A 22,279-nucleotide genomic window follows, 5' to 3' on the forward strand; every position below is an offset into this window, starting at 1 on the left:
GTACAACACAACAGCAATATGCACTAGGAATGTATACACAGTATTGACTACAGACTGCCCACACCGCTCATGGGAGTCCACCGTCACTGTGTAATTCACTGTCACTTGGGCACACCCTTTGCAAGCCCATGGAAACGGGAAGCAGGAGGGGTGTGTGTGACTCAAACGCAAGCATCTGAACCAAATATATTACAAGCCTGCATGTGCCCAGCCACAATGCAGCGTATGCCCACAGGAACCATGGAAGCCAACAAATCGTCCCAAAAAAATTGGGAATAAAAGAAATAAAAATAAAAATAAAAATAAAAATAAAAAAAAATAAAAAATGGCCATTGAAGGGCCCGGGGGGGTTGGGGATGCCACCCAGGAGGTCCGAGGACAGGATGCACACCAGAACCCACCTGCGTGGATCCTGGGAAAAAAAAACACCTCCATGGGCTCATGGCCCACACGGCTACCCTATTGTGGGAGTATCACTGCTGTCGCTATTATCACCCTGTGCAGCTGCATCCGGAGGTGGTTGCACTATGGGAGGCAGCCCACGCAAGGCCCTTGTTTGCTCCTCCATGGCTGCAAGCATGCGGGTGTGGTAGGTCTGGTTCTGGAGGATGAGTGTGCGGAGGTCCCCATGCAACAACTCACGGGATGCCCGGACCTCCGCCCTCGTTGCCTGCATCTCAGCTGAGAGCGTACGGGTGAGACGCTCCAGCTGCTGTTCTGTCCTTTGGTGTGTTGAAGCCTCAAGCTCAACAAGAGTCGTCCTGAGGTGAAGGAGCTCCTGCCTCAGGGCTTCCCTGTGGCCCTGGGACTCAATGGAGATGGCCTCCTGGAGAGTCGCCAGTGCCGCCCGCCTGTCCCTGTTGGACCCCAACATGTCCTCCCTGTGTGACTGGCAGATGGAGTCAGTTGCCTGCTCTAGTCGCTCCATCAGCCTTTCAGGGGGGACAATGGAAGTGGCCACCCTATCCATGGCCTGAGCCATCATCTCGGATGATGCTGCCTGTTGGGTTGCCATACCGTAAATGGATTGCTCCCATGCAGTACTGCCAGGTGGTGTACGGCCACCACGTCGGCGGGCACCACACCTGTCTGGGGCAAGGCGAACTGCGCCTTGCTGTGCCGGCACTGCCTGAGGCTGCAGGACTGCATTCCCCCTCTGATCTGCTGGCCCAGGAACAGGATCAGATGTCGCGGAGTGTGACCCTGCATCCGTAACCACCAAAGGCGTAGCTGCCAACACTGACATCCCCATTGAGGGTTCTGACCCTGGTGCAGGTGGCTGAGACAGAACAGAATCCCTCCTTGGAACACTCACCTGCGACGGCACGTAGGTCTCATCCGAATCAACACCTGAGTACAGCTCGGGGGAGGTGCAGCCAGAGACACCCCTTGAGAGCAGGACCTGCAGCACTTGTGGGTTCTCACCCACCACCACACCACGTCCCTCACTGGTGGTTGGTCGGCCCTTGGACCCCTCCTGGGTCTGCACCATATCCACAACCCCAGCAGTATCAGGTGCGTCTTCCCCTGCAAAGACATAAAAACAAAGAAATGGAAACAGGCATTAGCACCATGGCACACAATGAGGGCTGAGAAGCAAGAGAACCAGCACTTGTTTGACACATGTCACACATGACTAAAACCCTCCCATGCATGCACCCTCACTGCGTATGAAGGGCAGGCAAATGGCACACACTGATGACACCAAGATGGAAGATGAACACATTTTCTGCATGCTGCCTGGCAGTGGCATCACACATTGGCCTGTGATTGGCAGGTGAAACACACATGCCATCACACAGATGGCATGTACCATTGCTATTGAGTGAAGATGGAGAGGAGGGCAGCACCTATTCATTCAGTCCAGTTCCCGCATGTAATAGCTTTTCTAAATCAAACAGGTCAGATTCTTCACCTGGAGCTGCCAGTCCGAAATGGTGCAATTGCACAGGGACATGTTTGAACAAATGATATCCAGGTAACAAAGTCACTCCACTTTACCATAGCCATGTCAGACATGTGACTAGAGGACTGCGACATGCCTAGTAAAAGTGGTGGAATGCAAACAATCTGACTAAATGAACAGTGGAAAATTAAGCAACAATGTTGTGGCAAGGTGACACTTCAAGGGCAACTGGCGTGCAGTTGTGCTAGATGTCTACTGTTGGCAGAAGGGATACTTCTATGGCCAAATGCAGCTGCGCAGGATGTATTGCATGAAGCACATGGCTGACCCATACGACTCAGGCGCACACACTCTCACCTGTCACACAAACAGAAGCCCTCACACACACCATGCACATGGATGACACACACATGCATGTGCACGCACCGGACAATGCCTCGTAATCAGCCAAATCTCCCACGCCTTGGATCTGTTCCTCCGTGACGTAGGTCCCAGCGACTGACTCATGTGGAGTGAGTTCCATGTCTACTACTGGAGACCCACCTCCAGTCACTAGAGTTGCGGCATGACTTGAGGCCAGCTTACTCTTTGCCCTGCGCTTTAGGTCATTCCAGCGCTTATAGCAATCATTGGCTGTGCGCCTCACGATTCAAAGGGCACTTACGATGTCCGGAACGGTCTGCCAGTGTGCCTGGCGTTGTGCAGGTGTGGTCTTGGATCCTGCAACAATGACCATCTCGTTGTCATGTGCGGACACATACTCGACAAGTGCATTCAGTTGGTCATCCGTGAAGCTGGGCTTCCTGGACGGGCTGGACTGTGTAGCCGTGTCTGGGGCATCAGCCTGTGCCGGACGAGCACTCTTCCTCTTCCGCTTGGAAGGTGGTGGTGATCCTGAGTGTCCTGCGCCGCTCTGGACACTAGGGGCAGGAGCCCTGGTGGACTCTGTATCAGGAGTGTGGGATTGCACACTCAGCATGGGAGTTGGTGCAGGCATTGGCTCTAGTGTGATGGTGTCAGGGGGAATGTCAGCAGCATGGACTAGGACCAATACTGTCCGGGCTGGGTGTGTGAGGGCTGGGGTGGATGGAGCCGCAGCTGCCCCTGCAGCCTCTCCGCCCTGCCTACTTGGTGCAGCAGATGACCTTGCTGCCCCAGATGCACGTGGCATGGTGACATCAACGTGCACCAGCGCACGTGTCATAGGCCTGCTGACCTGGAAGTCAGCCATGGAGTCAGCCAGGTCTGGTGCCACAATGGGCTGGTCCAACAAGGGCTGAGCATGGATGGTGTCAGCCACATCAGCCTCAACAGGGGGGGGGGTGGGGGGATTATGGGTGCCCTTGACTGGTCCTCCATACATGGGGGGACAGGCTCACCCTGCAAGTAACGACCACGTCCCCTACCGGATCCACCACGGCCACCACTTGTGGCTCTTCCACCTTTGCCACCCTTACGGAATCCTCGCCGTGCAGAAAGAAAAACCTGCACTACGCTGTGGCACCCAGTAACACAAGAATGAACATATGCGTGTCACACGCAGCCTAGAATGACCTCTGAAGGGGTAGGCTACACACGGGGCAAGCACAGATGTTAGATACGTGCGTGACTCACCGTCTGCCAGGTAAAAGAGCGTGAAAAAGGAGCACGTTTGGTTGGCAACACCCCCGCCAAAAGAAGATTTGTACGCTGTCTGAGGAGACAGGACAACAGTAGAAGGGAACACTGTTTGAGGGAACAGGCCCAGGTAAACCAGTAAAAGAGGAAAAAGAGAAAAATCTGTCAGAGGTAACAGGGAATACGAACTTGAAACGCCGTGAAGTAAATCGCATGTGAACCGACAAGAAGTACAGAATTCACCCACTCGCTCTCCACGAAAAGCACGTACAAGGAAATGGTGTTCTACGTGTACCTTTTATACAGGCCCACACGTCCAGCGTCACTTACGCGGCGTGTACGCGCTAGGGCCATTTCCACCAATTACACGCTTTGTCACTTATGCGTGTAGGGCCATTTCCACCAATTACACGCTTTGTGACTTATGCGTGTAGGGCCATTTCCACCAATTACACGCTTTGTCACTTCTGCGTGTAGGGCCATTTCCACCAATCACACGCGATGACACTCTGACGTGCAGTCTTTCCACGTGTGCTCTGTCATCACGTGCTGTGTGGGAAACACCCGTGCGGGTCACGTCACAGACGCGCTTACGCGCTGAGGGCCTTTGGTCCAATAGAATCGCATATGCGTGCTGACGTGCTTACGCGCTAAGGGCCTTTCCTCGGTTTTCACGCTGACGTGCAGGATTTTCACGTGCCAAATCACTCCGTACCAAGCTGGCCACGCGTAAGCACACGGAAGACCACGCTCCTGCCCAGAAGGCCGAACTACTGTCCCCCAGAGCCCCGAGCACGCTCCCACCTGCCATCTGCTGCTGCCTGACTGCCTGCTGCCCACGTGCACTGCCATTTGCTGCCTGCACATCAGCCAGGGGTGCTGTTGCTGTGACCACCCCTGCTGGAACCGAAGACTCCCAACTGGAATTCCATCGCTCCACAGCCCAGCCCCAGGACCCAGTTGCCCACCCACTCCTGCCTCTGGGGTTGTCATGTCGGGGCAAACACCATCTGTGACCACTGACAACCCCCGGCCAGAGGGGCACCAGCTTCAGTGCCACCGAAGTTGGTGTCCTGGTGGAGCAAGTCCTGGGGCAGTATGATGCCCTCTTCGGAAGTTCCCGCGCCGACAAGGAAGGACGGACTCGGATCTGGACTGACATCGTGACTGCCATCAACGCGGAGGGGGTGGCAGTCCGGGACTTACAACATGTCAGGAAGCGCTGGGAGGACTTCAGGTCCAGGACCCTGAACAAGGCCCGGCGCCTCTTGAAGGCAGCGGATGCCAAGGGGCGCCGGGGCCACTTGTCGGAAGAACAGATGGGGGTCCTGGAACGCATATCCCCAGCGCTCCACGTCCAGGTCCTAGAGAAGCAGACCCGTCTGGAGTCGAGCGGTGAGTGTACATGCATCCTGATTGTGAGCAGTGCGTGTGGTGATTGTTCGGCATTGTGCCGGTTGCACATCTGTTTGTATGGGGTCGAGTATGGGTGGGGGTGTACAGGGCCGTGGGGCTGACACATGCGAGGGCTGTAATGTGTGAGACATGGATGGTGCTTGTGTGTGTGGGCTTGCATGGCAAATGCAGTTGTGCGTGCACACATGTTTGGATGAATGTGTATGTAAGTAGACATGTCCGTGATGTCAGGCATGTATGTTGTTTTCGGCTGCATGTATGAGCACTGTGTACATGTGCATGTGTGTGTATTTGTCAAGGGTGCAACAGTGATGCAACATGGATGCATGTGACAGCGGTATGTGGAAGCCTGATTGGCAGATGTGACATGGATGCCCGTCTGAACAGTGCGACACTTGGCAGAGGTGTAGACATGCATGCAAGTGTGGTGGTGTGTGTACATGTGTGGTGCACTTCCTGTGTTGCATGTGATGTCTGGCTCCCCTTTGGCTGCTGATGCTGTTGTATGTGTATGGATGGTGGTGGCAGTTGCGATATGGCTGTGGTATGGCTCATGTGTGCCAGTTGCAATGACATGTGTGTTGGGGATTGTGATGACATGTCTGAGGTTTGCCAATGCCACTCATGTGCAACTGTCATGTGTGTATGTGTCCATTGTACAGTGCCCTGATGCCTGTGTTTTGTTTCTCCCTGTCTGCAGCGTCAACTGATGAAGAGGGCGGAGAAGGTGCTGTGGAGCACAGCGGCGGGGATCCGACCGCCAGCCGGAGACGCAAGGCCCGGCTCCCCTCCCGTGTTGTCATCTCGTCAGGGAGTGAGGCGTCCGGTGCCGCGTCCCAGGCCGCAGCTGCCGGGGGGAGGTCCAAGAGGCGGAGGTTGCAGTTGGACTCCTCGGCAGCAGAAGGGGCAGCTGGGACCCCACAGGGCCCAACAGGGGAAGATGGCACGGAGTCATCCAGGTTGGTGGGGGGTTTGGTGGAGGAGGGGGCCGCGCAAGCACCAGAGACGGGGTCTGGAGGTGGGGATCCCACTGGTGCTAGTGGTGCAGTGCAAGACCAGGGACAGGAGGCAGCACAGGCGGCCGCGGAGGTGCCTGTGTGCAATCCTGTCCCCGATCCTGTCCCTGCATCATCTTGCACCAGCAGGGATGCCTACGTCCAGACCCGTTTTTAAGGAAGGGGATGAGCTGACGTCAACTGGCCTTCCTCTGCCTGTGGACGTGGCCATCCAGGTCCGGGTTGAGCCTGTCCTGGCTGGTGTGGCGTTGCGTCAACGGGCCATGCGAGGTGACCTGCAGTCTTTTCATGGAGAGACTGCACGTCATCTCGAATTCCTCGTTGACCACGTCAGCCTGCTGGGACAGGTCACCCAGGCCGGATTCCTCCGTCTGATGGGGCTTGCTCCGATCCCCTCCTCAACTGGACCCCCTACGCGCCAGTTGTCCTCTGTGCCATCTTCCCACCCATCAGTCACCTGGGTGCCCTGTGGAGCTGCCTCTGACGGTGCGGCCAGGCTGGTGGAGGAGGCATCCCTGCCACAGTCGGGAGTCGGAGGTCCAGCAGGGGTGGCCACATCAACAAGTGCACCCCAGCCGGCGGAGGATGTGCAGGCAGCAGGAGGCAGTGCACGGGCAGAGGCAGAGCAGCAGCAGCAGCAACATGGTGGGAGACATGAAGGCTCGGGGCTTTCGACATCGGAGGGGCAGGCATCGGCCGGAGGGCAGGGGGACCCAGGACAGAGAGTGTCTTCCGTGTGGCAGCGGTTGGGCCACGCCATAGGTGCGGAGCGGCGGCGGGCGGAAGAGGCGCGGCTCACAATGGTCAGGGCGGAGAACTCCATGCAGAGGGCCCTGAGGCGGGCCGAGTGCCTCGAGGCAATCCGCAGGGGGTTGAAGGAGGACACGGCGTCGTCCCTGCGGACCCTCGGGGCCATGGAACTGGACCGCCTCCGGGACATCGAACAGGAGTTCGATGATGCCCTGGCCCGGGACACCACGGAGTGAGCCGCTGGACTTGCCCGCCGCCTTTGTATATAGTTCTTTAGTTTTAGGTTTCCTTTCTTTCTTATTATGATTTGGAGTCGACGGACACTGCTCCACTTTTTGTATATAGTTGAATTTTAGGTAGGTTTTTTAGTAGGTTTCCTTTGTTCAGTTGGGCTCATGGACCCTTGGTATTTTTGTACATAGTTCTTTATTGCATGGAGATTTTTTTACATTTGACTTTGGACAAAATTTTTTTGGATTCTGATTTCCAGTTTTGTGTTTTTATACGGACATGCAGCTTTTTTTTTCTCATTCACATTGTAGTTTGTTTTCTTTCTTTAGCATTCTTTATTTTTTTCAATACAATTTTGTTTCCATACTTCACTGTGTGGTATCATCTCATTGGTTTCATGCATGTCATGTTGTGTGTTTTCCCATTCAATTGCAACCATTGTGTGTGACGGACATGGGTTCATTAGCTTCATGAACATTGGGGGTGTAACATGTGATTTCCATGTGGGTGAATGGGTTACTTGGTAGGGCTTTTTGGCTGTGGAGGCTGACCATTACGCACATGATTGGGGATTGTGAGGACCTGGTGGGGGCTGCCCATGGTGGCAGGGGGGTGGGGGTGGTGGGAGACATGAGTGGGGGCCTGGTGGAGGCTGCCCCTGCACTGCTGGGGGGTGGGGGTGGTGGGAGACATGAGTGGGGGCCTGGTGGAGGCTGCCCATGGTGGCAGGGCGGTGGGGGTGGTGGGAGACATGAGTGGGGGCCTGGTGGAGGATGCACATGGTGGCAGGGGGGTGGGGGTGGTGGGAGACATGAGTGGGGGCCTGGTGGAGGGTGACCCTGGTGGCTGGGGGGTGGGGGTGGTGGGAGACATGAGTGGGGGCCTGGTGGAGGCTGCCCATGGTGGCAGGGGGGTGGGGGTGGTGGGAGACATGAGTGGGGGCCTGGTGGAGGCTGCCCATGGTGGCAGGGGGGTGGGGGTGGTGGGAGACATGAGTGGGGGCCTGGTGGAGGCTGCCCCTGCACTGCTGGGGGGTGGGGGTGGTGGGAGACATGAGTGGGGGCCTGGTGGAGGGTGGCCCTGGTGGCTGGGGGGTGGGGGTGGTGGGAGACATGAATGGGGGCCTGGTGGAGGCTGCCCATGGTGGCAGGGGGGTGGGGGTGGTGGGAGACATGAGTGGGGGCCTGGTGGAGGCTGCCCATGGTGGCAGGGGGGTGGGGGTGGTGGGAGACATGAGTGGGGGCCTGGTGGAGGCTGCCCTGCACTGCTTGGGGGTGGGGGTGGTGGGAGACATGAGTGGGGGCCTGGTGGAGGCTGCCCCTGCACTGCTGGGGGGTGGGGGTGGTGGGAGACATGAGTGGGGGCCTGGTGGAGGCTGCCCCTGCACTGCTGGGGGGTGAGGGTGGTGGGAGACATGAGTGGGGGCCTGGTGGAGGCTGCCCCTGCACTGCTGGGGGGTGGGGGTAGTGGGAGACATGAGATGGGGCCTGGTGGAGGCTGCCCCTGCACTGCTGGGGGGTGGGGGTGGTGGGAGACATGAGTGGGGGCCTGGTGGAGGGTGACCCTGGTGGCTGGGGGGTGGGGGTGGTGGGAGACATGAGTGGGGGCCTGGTGGAGGCTGCCCATGGTGGCAGGGCGGTGGGGGTGGTGGGAGACATGAGTGGGGGCCTGGTGGAGGCTGCCCATGGTGGCAGGGGGGTGGGGGTGGTGGGAGACATGAGTGGGGGCCTGGTGGAGGCTGCCCCTGCACTGCTGGGGGGTGGGGGTGGTGGGAGACATGAGTGGGGGCCTGGTGGAGGGTGACCCTGGTGGCTGGGGGGTGGGGGTGGTGGGAGACATGAGTGGGGGCCTGGTGGAGGCTGCCCATGGTGGCAGGGGGGTGGGGGTGGTGGGAGACATGAGTGGGGGCCTGGTGGAGGGTGACCCTGGTGGCTGGGGGGTAGGGGTGGTGGGAGACATGAGTGGGGGCCTGGTGGAGGCTGCCCATGGTGGCAGGGGGGTGGGGGTGGTGGGAGACATGAGTGGGGGCCTGGTGGAGGCTGCCCATGGTGGCAGGGGGGTGGGGGTGGTGGGAGACATGAGTGGGGGCCTGGTGGAGGCTGCCCCTGCACTGCTGGGGGGTGGGGGTGGTGGGAGACATGAGTGGGGGCCTGGTGGAGGGTGACCCTGGTGGCTGGGGGGTGGGGGTGTTGGGAGACATGAGTGGGGGCCTGGTGGAGGCTGCCCATGGTGGCAGGGGGGTGGGGGTGGTGGGAGACATGAGCGGGGGCCTGGTGGAGGCTGCCCATGGTGGCAGGGGGGTGGGGGTGGTGGGAGACATGAGTGGGGGCCTGGTGGAGGCTGCCCCTGCACTGCTGGGGGGTGGGGGTGGTGGGAGACATGAGTGGGGGCCTGGTGGAGGCTGCCCCTGCACTGCTGGGGGGTGGGGGTGGTGGGAGACATGAGTGGGGGCCTGGTGGAGGGTGACCCTGCACTGCTGGGGGGTGGGGTGGTGGGAGACATGAGTGGGGGCCTGGTGGAGGATGCCCCTGCACTGCTGGGGGGTGGGGGTGGTGGGAGACATGAGTGGGGGCCTGGTGGAGGGTGACCCTGCTGGCTGGGGGGTGGGGGTGGTGGGAGACATGAGCGGGGGCCTGGTGGAGGCTGCCCCTGCACTGCTGGGGGGTGGGGGTGGTGGAAGACATGAGTGGGGGCCTAGTGGAGGCTGCCCCTGCACTGCTGGGGGGTGGGGGTGGTGGGAGACATGAGTGGGGGCCTGGTGGAGGGTGACCCTGCACTGCTGGGGGGTGGGGGTGGTGGGAGACATGAGTGGGGGCCTGGTGGAGGCTGCCCCTGCACTGCTGGGGGGTAGGGATGGTGGGAGACATGAGTGGGGGCTTGGTGGAGGCTGCCCCTGCACTGCTGGGGGGTGGGGGTGGTGGGAGACATGAGTGGGGGCCTGGTGGAGGGTGACCCTGCACTGCTGGGGGGTGGGGGTGGTGGGAGACATGAGTGGGGGCCTGGTGGAGGCTGCCCCTGCACTGCTGGCGGGTGGGGGTGGTGGGAGACATGAGTGGGGGCCTGGTGGAGGGTGACCCTGCACTGCTGGGGGGTGGGGGTGGTGGGAGACATGAATGGGGGCCTGGTTGAGGCTGCCCCTGCACTGCTGGGGGGTGGGGGTGGTGGGAGACATGAGTGGGGGCCTGGTGGAGGCTGCCCATGGTGGCAGGGGGGTGGGGGTGGTGGGAGACATGAGTGGGGGCCTGGTGGAGGCTGCCCATGGTGGCAGGGGGGTGGGGGTGGTGGGAGATATGAGTGGGGGCCTGGTGGAGGCTGCCCCTGCACTGCTGGGGGGTGGGGGTGGTGGGAGACATGAGTGGGGGCCTGGTGGAGGCTGCCCCTGCACTGCTGGGGGGTGGGGGTGGTGGGAGACATGAGTGGGGGCCTGGTGGAGGGTGACCCTGCACTGCTGGGGGGTGGGGGTGGTGGGAGACATGAGTTGGGGCCTGGTGGAGGATGCCCCTGCACTGCTGGGGGGTGGGGGTGGTGGGAGACATGAGTGGGGGCCTGGTGGAGGGTGACCCTGGTGGCTGGGGGGTGGGGGTGGTGGGAGACATGAGTGGGGGCCTGGTGAAGGCTGCCCCTGCACTGCTGGGGGGTGGGGGTGGTGGGAGACATGAGTGGGGGCCTGGTGGAGGCTGCCCCTGCACTGCTGGGGGGTGGTGGGAGACATGAGTGGGGGCCTGGTGGAGGGTGACCCTGCACTGCTGGGGGGTTCGGGGTGGTGGGAGACATGAGTGGGGGCCTGGTGGAGGCTGCCCCTGCACTGCTGGGGGGTGGGGGTGGTGGGAGACAAGAGTGGGGGCCTGGTGGAGGCTGCCCCTGCACTGCTGGGGGGTGGGGGTGGTGGGAGACATGAGTGGGGGCCTGGTGGAGGGTGACCCTGCACTGCTGGGGGGTGGGGGTGGTGGGGGACATGGGTGGGGGCCTGGTGGAGGCTGCCCCTGGTGGCTGGGGGGTGTGGGTGGTGGGAGACATGAGTAGGGGCCTGGTGGAGGCTGCCCCTGCACTGCTGGGGGGTGGGGGGGTGGGAGACATGAGTGGGGGCCTGGTGGAGGCTGCCCCTGCACTGCTGGGGGGTGGGGGGGCGGGAGACATGAGTGGCGGCCTGGTGGGGGCTGCCCATGGTGGCAGGGGGGTGGGGGTGGTGGGAGACATGAGTGGGGGCCTGGTGGAGGCTGCCCATGGTGGCAGGGGGGTGGGGGTGGTGGGAGACATGAGTGGGGGCCTGGTGGAGGCTGCCCCTGCACTGCTGGGGGGTGGGGGTGGTGGGAGACATGAGTGGGGGCCTGGTGGAGGCTGCCCATGGTGGCAGGGCGGTGGGGGTGGTGGGTGACATGAGTGGGGGCCTGGTGGAGGATGCACATGGTGGCAGGGGGGTGGGGGTGGTGAGAGACATGAGTGGGGGCCTGGTGGAGGGTGACCCTGGTGGCTGGGGGGTGGGGGTGGTGGGAGACATGAGTGGGGGCCTGGTGGAGGCTGCCCATGGTGGCAGGGGGGTGGGGGTGGTGGGAGACATGAGTGGGGGCCTGGTGGAGGCTGCCCATGGTGGCAGGGGGGTGGGGGTGGTGGGAGACATGAGTGGGGGCCTGGTGGAGGCTGCCCCTGCACTGCTGGGGGGTGGGGGTGGTGGGAGACATGAGTGGGGGCCTGGTGGAGGGTGGCCCTGGTGGCTGGGGGGTGGGGGTGGTGGGAGACATGAATGGGGGCCTGGTGGAGGCTGCCCATGGTGGCAGGGGGGTGGGGGTGGTGGGAGACATGAGTGGGGGCCTGGTGGAGGCTGCCCATGGTGGCAGGGGGTGGGGGTGGTGGGAGACATGAGTGGGGGCCTGGTGGAGGCTGCCCTGCACTGCTGGGGGGTGGGGGTGGTGGGAGACATGAGTGGGGGCCTGGTGGAGGCTGCCCCTGCACTGCTGGGGGGTGGGGGTGGTGGGAGACATGAGTGGGGGCCTGGTGGAGGCTGCCCCTGCACTGCTGGGGGGTGGGTGTGGTGGGAGACATGAGTGGGGGCCTGGTGGAGGCTGCCCCTGCACTGCTGGGGGGTGGGGGTAGTGGGAGACATGAGATGGGGCCTGGTGGAGGCTGCCCCTGCACTGCTGGGGGGTGGGGGTGGTGGGAGACATGAGTGGGGGCCTGGTGGAGGGTGACCCTGGTGGCTGGGGGGTGGGGGTGGTGGGAGACATGAGTGGGGGCCTGGTGGAGGCTGCCCATGGTGGCAGGGCGGTGGGGGTGGTGGGAGACATGAGTGGGGGCCTGGTGGAGGCTGCCCATGGTGGCAGGGGGGTGGGGGTGGTGGGAGACATGAGTGGGGGCCTGGTGGAGGCTGCCCCTGCACTGCTGGGGGGTGGGGGTGTTGGGAGACATGAGTGGGGGCCTGGTGGAGGGTGACCCTGGTGGCTGGGGGGTGGGGGTGGTGGGAGACATGAGTGGGGGCCTGGTGGAGGCTGCCCATGGTGGCAGGGGGGTGGGGGTGGTGGGAGACATGAGTGGGGGCCTGGTGGAGGCTGCCCCTGCACTGCTGGGGGTGGGGGTGGTGGGAGACATGAGTGGGGGCCTGGTGGAGGGTGACCCTGGTGGCTGGGGGGTGGGGGTGGTGGGAGACATGAGTGGGGGCCTGGTGGAGGCTGCCCATGGTGGCAGGGGGGTGGGGGTGGTGGGAGACATGAGCGGGGGCCTGGTGGAGGCTGCCCATGGTGGCAGGGGGGTGGGGGTGGTGGGAGACATGAGTGGGGGCCTGGTGGAGGCTGCCCCTGCACTGCTGGGGGGTGGGGGTGGTGGGAGACATGAGTGGGGGCCTGGTGGAGGGTGACCCTGCACTGCTGGGGGGTGGGGGTGGTGGGAGACATGAGTGGGGACCTGGTGGAGGATGCCCCTGCACTGCTGGGGGGTGGGGGTGGTGGGAGACATGAGTGGGGGCCTGGTGGAGGGTGACCCTGGTGGCTGGGGGGTGGGGGTGGTGGGAGACATGAGCGGGGGCCTGGTGGAGGCTGCCCCTGCACTGCTGGGGGGTGGGGGTGGTGGAAGACATGAGTGGGGGCCTAGTGGAGGCTGCCCCTGCACTGCTGGGGGGTGGGTGGTGGGAGAAATGAGTGGGGGCCTGGTGGAGGGTGACCCTGCACTGCTGGGGGGTGGGGGGTGGTGGGAGACATGAGTGGGGGCCTGGTGGAGGCTGCCCCTGCACTGCTGGGGGGTAGGGATGGTGGGAGACATGAGTGGGGGCCTGGTGGAGGCTGCCCCTGCACTGCTGGGGGGTGGGGGTGGTGGGAGACATGAGTGGGGGCCTGGTGGAGGGTGACCCTGCACTGCTGGGGGGTGGGGGTGGTGGGAGACATGAGTGGGGGCCTGGTGGAGGCTGCCCCTGCACTGCTGGCGGGTGGGGGTGGTGGGACACATGAGTGGGTGCCTGGTGGAGGGTGACCCTGCACTGCTGGGGGGTGGGGGTGGTGGGAGACATGAATGGGGGCCTGGTTGAGGCTGCCCCTGCACTGCTGGGGGGTGGGGGTGGTGGGAGACATGAGTGGGGGCCTGGTGGAGGCTGCCCATGGTGGCAGGGGGGTGGGGGTGGTGGGAGACATGAGTGGGGGCCTGGTGGAGGCTGCCCATGGTGGCAGGGGGGTGGGGGTGGTGGGAGATATGAGTGGGGGCCTGGTGGAGGCTGCCCCTGCACTGCTGGGGGGTGGGGGTGGTGGGAGACATGAGTGGGGGCCTGGTGGAGGCTGCCCCTGCACTGCTGGGGGGTGGGGGTGGTGGGAGACATGAGTGGGGGCCTGGTGGAGGGTGACCCTGCACTGCTGGGGGGTGGGGGTGGTGGGAGACATGAGTGGGGGCCTGGTGGAGGATGCCCCTGCACTGCTGGGGGGTGGGGGTGGTGGGAGACATGAGTGGGGGCCTGGTGGAGGGTGACCCTGGTGGCTGGGGGGTGGGGGTGGTGGGAGACATGAGTGGGGGCCTGGTGGAGGCTGCCCCTGCACTGCTGGGGGGTGGGGGTGGTGGGAGACATGAGTGGGGGCCTGGTGGAGGCTGCCCCTGCACTGCTGGGGGGTGGGGGTGGTGGGAGACATGAGTGGGGGCCTGGTTGAGGGTGACCCTGCACTGCTGGGGGGTTCGGGGTGGTGGGAGACATGAGTGGGGGCCTGGTGGAGGCTGCCCCTGCACTGCTGGGGGGTGGGGGTGGTGGGAGACATGAGTGGGGGCCTGGTGGAGGCTGCCCCTGCACTGCTGGGGGGTGGGGGTGGTGGGAGACATGAGTGGGGGCCTGTTGGAGGGTGACCCTGCACTGCTGGGGGGTGGGGGTGGTGGGAGACATGGGTGGGGGCCTGGTGGAGGCTGCCCCTGGTGGCTGGGGGGTGTGGGTGTTGGGAGACATGAGTGGGGGCCTGGTGGAGGCTGCCCCTGCACTGCTGGGGGGTGGGGTGGTGGGAGACATGAGTGGGGGCCTGGTGGAGGCTGCCCCTGCACTGCTGGTGGGTGGGAGACATGGGTGGGGGCCTGGTGGGGGCTGCCCCTGGTGACTGGGGGGTGGGGGTGGTGGGAGACATGAGTGGGGGCCTGGTGGAGGCTGCCCATGGTGGCAGGGGGGTGGGGGTGGTGGGAGACATGAGTGGGGGCCTGGTGGAGGGTGACCCTGGATGCTGGGGGGTGGGGGTGCAGGGGGATATGAGTGGGGGCCTGGTGGAGGCTGCCCATGGTGGCTCGGGGTGGGGGTGGTGGGAGACATGAGTGGGGGCCTGGTGGAGGCTGCCCATGGTGGCAGGGGGGTGGGGGGTGGTGGGAGACATGAGTGGGGGCCTGGTGGAGGCTGCCCCTGGTGGCTGGGGGGTGGGGGTGGTGGGAGACATGAGTGGGGGCCTGGTGGAGGATGCCCATGGTGGCAGGGGGGTGGGGGGAGACATGAGTGGGGGCCTGGTGGAGGATGCCCATGGTGGCAGGGGGGTGGGGGTGGTGGTAGACATGCATTGTTGATCAGTAGTGCAAGGTGACATGTGGGTTGGCTGGGGTGCATGCCCATGGTGGATGGGCTGCCTGCGGGACATGAGCATGGGTGCAGGGTAGTCCCCCATGGTGTGGGCTGCCTGCAGGGTCCGTGGAGGTTGTGGAGCGTACACCTGGGAGGGCCCACACGGCCAATTCACGTGTGGTACTCCCCAGAACCCCTGAAATACACGTACCCTGCTCGCACTGGGCCAATCGCGTGTGGAACTTCCCGCACACCCCTGAAATACACATACCTTGCTCGCACTGGGCCAATCGCGTGTGGAACTTCCCGCGCACCCCTGAAATACACATACCTTGCTCGCACTGGGCCAATCGCGTGTGTAACTTCCCGCGCACCCCTGAAATACACGTACCCTGCTGAAATCGCGTGTGGAACTTCCCGCGCACCCCTGAAATACACGTACCCGGGCAAATCGCGTGTGAGACTTCCCGCGCACCCCGGTATACATGCACACGTATTTTTAGTCAGCGGGTGTCCCTGTTTGTGGGTACCCCTTTGCACGTCATTTGTCCTGGAGGGCCACAGTATAGGACATTCATCATGGCAGTATATAGGTGCTATTTGTTGGCGCACCTTTTGGCGCACATTTCTTACAGCCGCAGAGACGCTACCGCCTGCTTTCTTGTGGCGGTCGTGTTTGTGCCTGTGCGCTGGTTTGAGCGTGCGCTTTTTTGCCCTATTCTATTCCATTAATACGTGTTGTAGGCGAGCGTATGGGCGTTCCGCGCACTTGCGCCCTGTACTTCCCCCGTGACGCCCACGTTTTGGCAAGTTGTTCCCCATTCCGAGTGTTACGCCCGTGTTCCGCCTACTTTTGTTGCGTGCGCCGCGCTATGTGCAAATTTCGCTGTGGCCTGTGCGATTTTCGCTGTGACCTAGCGCACGCTGTTAGATGTTCTGTGCGCCAACGTGCTCCGCGCACTTCTTTATCGCACATCCGCTGGTTTTCTCGCGCACGGACTTCCATGAATCGATGTGCGCTGCTTTTCGTGCGATTTTCGCACTTGCACTGCGATTTTCGCTATTCCACTGCGATTCGCACGTTTTTGCCCACTTGCGCCGCGCTAATTAATCCATGAATCGGCCTGTAAATGGAAATGTATGGTCACAGACAGGATGAAAATATGTTTTATACTGGCATATAGTGTGGCGGAAGGCAACATACAAATGCATTGGGAAATGCTCCCATGCACTGTTGGTGACTTTTACCCATTTGATTTTTTCATGAGTTACCCTAAAAAACTGATTGCAAGCTTTCTGGCTTATTACCCGATTTTTCACAGAAAGTATGCTGTATAATGTACCATATTATCCCATTATCCAAAAACATTTTCTCAGGGGGGAAAAGCCCAGAACCATTGTTGGTAGGTTCAAGCTACCTCGCTACGCTTGGTCACGCTCGCATATTGGTGGGCAATATTTGCACCCATACAAGTAAATAATTCACCAGCTGTAATCATTGTGAAATATTATTTTAACGCCAGTACTGAGCATCCCAACTTTAAGCAAGATAATGGGATCATTTGCTACTAATGTAAAATAATGGAGCAACTATTTCTGAGTGCAGCATCCGTAGAATGCTTCATTTTTAAAGCACCCATTTGGTGGAACTATATAGAAACTGTAGATGGGTGTCTATCAGAAATGGGGGAAATGTTCCACCAACGGGTTGCAAGTGCAAACCTTGAGTTTGCTTTGATGTCACTTGGAAACCTGAGGTGGTTTCAACCATCGTGTTGATAGTTTCCTGTATTCAGTTGTATGTGTGCATGGATTCCATCAAATTCTTTTTCCAACCCCTTCACTGTCCCCAATCACCAGTATTTTAGAGGGTGAACAGGGTAGGAACAAATGAATCACTCACAAAATGGATGAAAACAAACCCAACTTCCCCACTTAATCCAGCAGTAAGGATGGCTGCCAAAGGCTTTAGAGGAGTAGCATGCACCCATCCACCCTTCCTGAAGTCATAACAGTGACCAATCAAATCTACACCAGATGTCATGGCCCAGAAGGGTCCAGGAAGGGGAAATTAAGGTAATCTGAACATTGGTTGGCTAATTCTGTTATTAGGATAGTTAGGAGGGGGTGTATAAGGAAGGATAAGTGTTCCTTGGCTTTTGGAACAGTGCCCAGTTGCTAATACTTCACCAATCATTCATGCAGCACACTGAGGATGCTTATTCACGCACTCCCTAAGTCCCCTTTCGCACTGGTTATGAATTGTACGCACCTTTTAAGCCCTTTTAGAGTCTAAGGCAACTAAGCAATAGCTGTCATTAAGGTTTTAATTTGGCATAAGCAGAATAATTTATTAAGGTCTCATGCACAGCTGTACTTAACACAGCAAAGCATTAGGATCAAAGATGAATAATAACCAGTATTTAATGTGTGGGAAGATTAGATAATTCACGTATCTTGCTGTACACATAAGTGAGTTCCAGCTAGGCTCAATGTTCAATGCCTCTGTAAATAATGAAAGGATCAATGTTCAATCGTTCTAAAATATGACATAAGTGCTGGCCTGAATCACAAATACAAAGGTGTCACTTTTAAGAAGACAATAAACGAATACAAATATGTCCACCATGGACATAGAACGATGGTCCCTTCTTTATGTCCAGACCATCTGTAGTGCTATAGGACGCTTGGCGAAAGACAGGAAAGGGAGATGAGTGCTGGCTAGGGTTTGGGTGTTTTGTACGGTGCCAAAAATGAGTTACAGGAGGAGGGGAGCATGGTGGGATGGGAATGGTGTCTGGTGTACTGTGCAGGAGCTGGAGTGGGCTACAAAATATGGCAGCCTGGCGGAGAGACGCTGGCGGAATGCATGGAATACAGGCTTTGCCATCTTGTTATATTTCTGGTCACCTGATTTGCCAGCACCTCTTCCCTGGATGCTAGTCTTAAGAAAATGTATGCATTGACTTCCAAATGTCTTATTATTAAATATTAATTCTGTTACATTAAACTATTTAATAATCGATTTTAACAAATAATCGATTTTAACTATTGCATCTCCCCAAAAGCCTAGTGTGTGAAACAATGAGCCTTGAGGGTACGGGCCTAAGAACGTTCATGGTGCACTAACATATAGGTTACTCCCAATGAATCTTGTATTTGCAACCAGGCCCTACTTGTCTTGTGAGATGAGAAAAAGGTGAGAAGAAAGTCGTATTTGTAGATGCAATAACAGCGTGCTAGCGCCGTCATAAAATAGTTCCATGACTGGTCAGAGGTATGCCCTGGTAGCACCCTCTCTAACCCTAGGAATCCACACGATTCAACCTGCAGTTAGGCCTCGCCTCTTGCTTGCGCTTAGATATCTGCCTGGTAGAGACAGATTACGACGGTCAACATGACAGCAGCACTAGGAACGCAGAGCTGTGCACTGACATCACGTAAACCCAGACGCTGCTTCTGGAATCATGTGACTGAATGGATGGAAACGCAGCCACTGCCTGCCCGGAACAGTTGCCTGATTGCAACACAAGCTTTGCACACTTTGATCATATAATGCCTGCTACAACAAGGAATTTCATAAATCAGATCAAATATTAACTGGATATAAAAAGAGAAATGTCAAGTTTGTAGCTTACACTAACCACATTCTACCTCGTAAAGGGTTTTTAGAGGAAAGACAGCCTTACTTTGAAATACCTGCTTAGAATGCTCAGCCGAATGCTTTGCCCTCACTGTTAGGTGGGACCCTCCTGTGTGTGTGTTGCCCCTTTAAGGGGGATGTGTTTTCCTCACGTGTATGGCCCCTTTAAGATGGTCCATGACTGTGTCATGGCCCAAGCTAATAAAAGGAGCCCCTGCAGGCACGTGAGACAGAGCGGCTGCAGACTCCCAAAGAGGAACGACTGAGTCCGTGTCTCATTATCCATGTAGGCCCCAGTCCTACACGTGGAGGCACAGGCCTGCACGCCTAGACACTGAGGGACCCGCATGCCAGGATGGCAGCCGAGGTCCACTCAGTCAGAGGCCTGGCAGGCTGTGACCCCACGCCAGGGTGCCAAGGCTCATGGCACCCGGGGCCATGCCGGATGCCCAGGGCAGGCCCCCACACCTAGTGGGACTGCACGGCGCTAGCAGAGATAGCGCCCAGGGGCGCCTGCCGGATGAACATGGCCGGCGACCCCCAACACTCACTGTTCTCCGAACGCAATGACATGACGCTCTAAACATTCCTCTTTCTCCTCCCTGCAATACGTCCTCGGAATAGAGCATACTTTAGCTATTTTACTGCCAACAATGCGTTGTGACTAAGCTTGCTCTTATAAACCAAAATAAACAGAAGTTTACGTTTATTTAGAGAAGCACATTTCCATCACGTACGTCATTAGCTGCGATTGTTTGCAGGCTGCGTACAGGGAGGTTTCAATGCAAGGTGATTGCAGCTCTCTAGGGGCCCGTGCCCGAACTGCAAATGTGTCCAAGCTGCTCTTTTCCAAACCTGTATCTCTATGGATGTCGATAAGGGGCACGCTCGATTATCCCTACCAGCAGATCTGATTTTCCCAGAATAAGTGTGCTTGTGGTATAGAAGTGCAGCTGGCCTGTAACTTCATATTCACTGCTGGCAAATTACAAGATGCAGTCAATAGTAAAGCAGTTTAGCAAACCTCTTAAGCTGCCAAAAACTTTTCTTTGACCCTGACATCACTTGAAAATGCCGAAAGCTGTACGGATTCATAGACGTCCAGCAATTAAACATGTATGAGATTGTGTGCATTTTTTTTGTAATTCTATGACAAGACTGGAGGCGAGCATTATGATTCAACTTCACTTTATTACTCTTCAGCAGTTTCAACAAAACACAATAAAACTCTGAAAAGTGTTCATGACCAACTTTTCCTTTCTGAAACTACAACTCCCAAAGTCTCTGTAGTCCAGTCCTGCACAGCCCATCTATGACACATATCCTGTCCCTGGGCTCCTCCTCTTTTTTTAATGCTCTTCAGCAGATAAGTGCAGTTTTTTCACCTCTCCATGTGATGCTTTTGGTTTAGCTATACAGAGATAATTAGGAGGGGAAATGTGAGCAGGAATGTTATGTAGTGTAGAATAACAATAGGAATAAGTGATTATTAGTACAATATTTATCGGCTAGGGCCGCAGCGCGCGTCTGGCGTATTTAATACCTTAAGAGGAGAAGCGCCACAGAATGAGCATTGTGTAGCAGCAGCAGCAGAATACCAGCAGGTGAGTACAGGGGCTGAGTTGCTACGAGGCGAGAGGCCCTGTGCCGTATGACTGGCACGACAGGGGATTAGCTCAGCCTCGCGGAGCAAACGAGCAGCCTAGCTCGGCTCCCCCACCTTTGCGGGGGAGGAGCGAGAGCGCTCGGAGCGCCTCGGCCCCCACCCTCGGGGAGGCAGAGCCTTAGCGCGGATCCGCTGGCACACTCAGAAGGCGACAGAGAGCAGAGAAAACGCCGGGCCCGGCGGTGATATTAAGAGCCCATATACTTTACGAGAAGCAGCATAACTGAACGCAAAGCATTACCGGCGTTTAAGATCAGCTGAGAGGCAGCTACAGAGCAAACTTATACCCTGCAAAAGGGGAAGAATTGCTGTGCCACAGATCCAGGCATATTTAACCTGCTGAGAGCAGCTTAGTCACCAAGGAGTGGCGGTTCCATTATGAACAGCCTATTGAAGGGGCAAACAAGATATTGAAACACTCTGGTGCAAAAAGAAAAAGAAAGATATTGATAAATATACAGCAGACCTAGCGATGGGGGCGCGCAAAGACACCTGCTTCAGGTACTTGGCACACAGCACCCTTTGAAAGATGTCAGAATTTGAGTGGAGCAAGAAGGAGCAGCCTCTGGACCTCGCTGACAGCTTCAAGGAGGTGCTGGGCAATTCACTAGTCGACGCAGTGGCACAGGGGGTGAGACCCCTGCAGGAGAGGCTGGAGACCCTAGAGGCAATATTACATCAGCCCGAGAGAGCACCAAGGAGACTGAGAGCACACCCACAGGACCCTCAGAGACAGGGTCAAAGGGGAGTACACAAGCCCGAAAGAGAAAGACCTCTTACGACCCCCCGGGCCAAGCAGACAGGGCAAAACAAAAGACCACAGAGGCAGCCGACGCATTTGCCAAGTTTAAAGAAGCTTACCTACAACGTCAGGCAGTGCCAAGCCTCACAACCCCGCTCCAGGGGAAGACAATACAGGAGAAGATGACCAACACTCAGAAGAGGAGCCAGGAGAGGGAGATCACTCCTCCCACGAAGGAGAGGAGGTAGCAGAGGAGGAATGGACCAAACCCAGCCGGGGGAAGAGAACCTGCAAGGAGAAACATCTACAGTATGAGCAGGAGGACACGGAGGACATGTTTGACCCGGACAGTATCCGGAACCCGAGGTCCTACGACTGGCAGCCCTCCCCCAGGGTTGCGCAATATATGACAATAAGATTACGAAAGGCTCTCGACAAAGAAGTAAGGCAACGCTTCAGAGTGGAATGCCCATGCCCAGACCTCCCAGGAAAGGTGGTAGAGACCCCTGAGCTAGATCCTAAGATGTTAACCTTCGTGTCTAAGACAAGTAAAGATCTGCGTAAAGGAATTGACAGATCATGGAGAAGCTGTGAAGAGAAGGTGCTAGATTTAACGGGTCCTCTCGGCAAAATAATGGATCTGGCGGAGAGGGCTTAGGACACAGGGGAGTAAGTGGACCCTGCCGCACTGGCGAGCTGGGCACAAAGGGTGGTCTTCCTTCTAGGCAATGTAAACTGCGCCATCTTTTCAGAGAGAAGGAGAGATCTGCTGCTCAAGATTGACCCGAAGCCGAGCGACCTCGCATCATACGAAGCCGGTGAAGAGGCACAAGGTCTCCTCTTCGGGGAAACATTTGGGAAGGAGATGGGCAGGTTCGCCGGCACGTACACAGCCCTTGAAAAGGCGCATGCCTCCATATGGAAGATTTTTCTCAACAGAGTTTTTGCTGGGACCGGTAGCTTCAGGGGTCGTGAGGCCGGTCGCTCGCATGGAGGAAGAAGGCCCTCTAATCCCAGAGCCCAATACTGGGGAAAAAAACAGCCAGGGGATGCTTTCCTAGAGGGCACAGAGGAGGAGGATTCGGCTGTGGACAGGGCTTTACACCAGGTGAGAGAAACAGAGTATACTCTGGTAGGGGGAGAACAAGAATGTTCTGGGGAAATTGACGCGTGCTTTCCAGCAATGCTTGGATATTGCAAACCGTCAGAGGTCTGCAGCTAGAGTTCGTGCAACTGCCTGTACAGTCAGGCTGGCCACACCAGCAGCGCTTTGCACTAGCAGAGCAAAAATGTTTA

Source organism: Ambystoma mexicanum, chromosome 4p, assembly GCF_040938575.1.
Source record: "Ambystoma mexicanum isolate Mex_15411 chromosome 4p, UKY_AmexF1_1, whole genome shotgun sequence".
Classification (NCBI taxonomy): Eukaryota; Metazoa; Chordata; class Amphibia; order Caudata; family Ambystomatidae; genus Ambystoma; species Ambystoma mexicanum.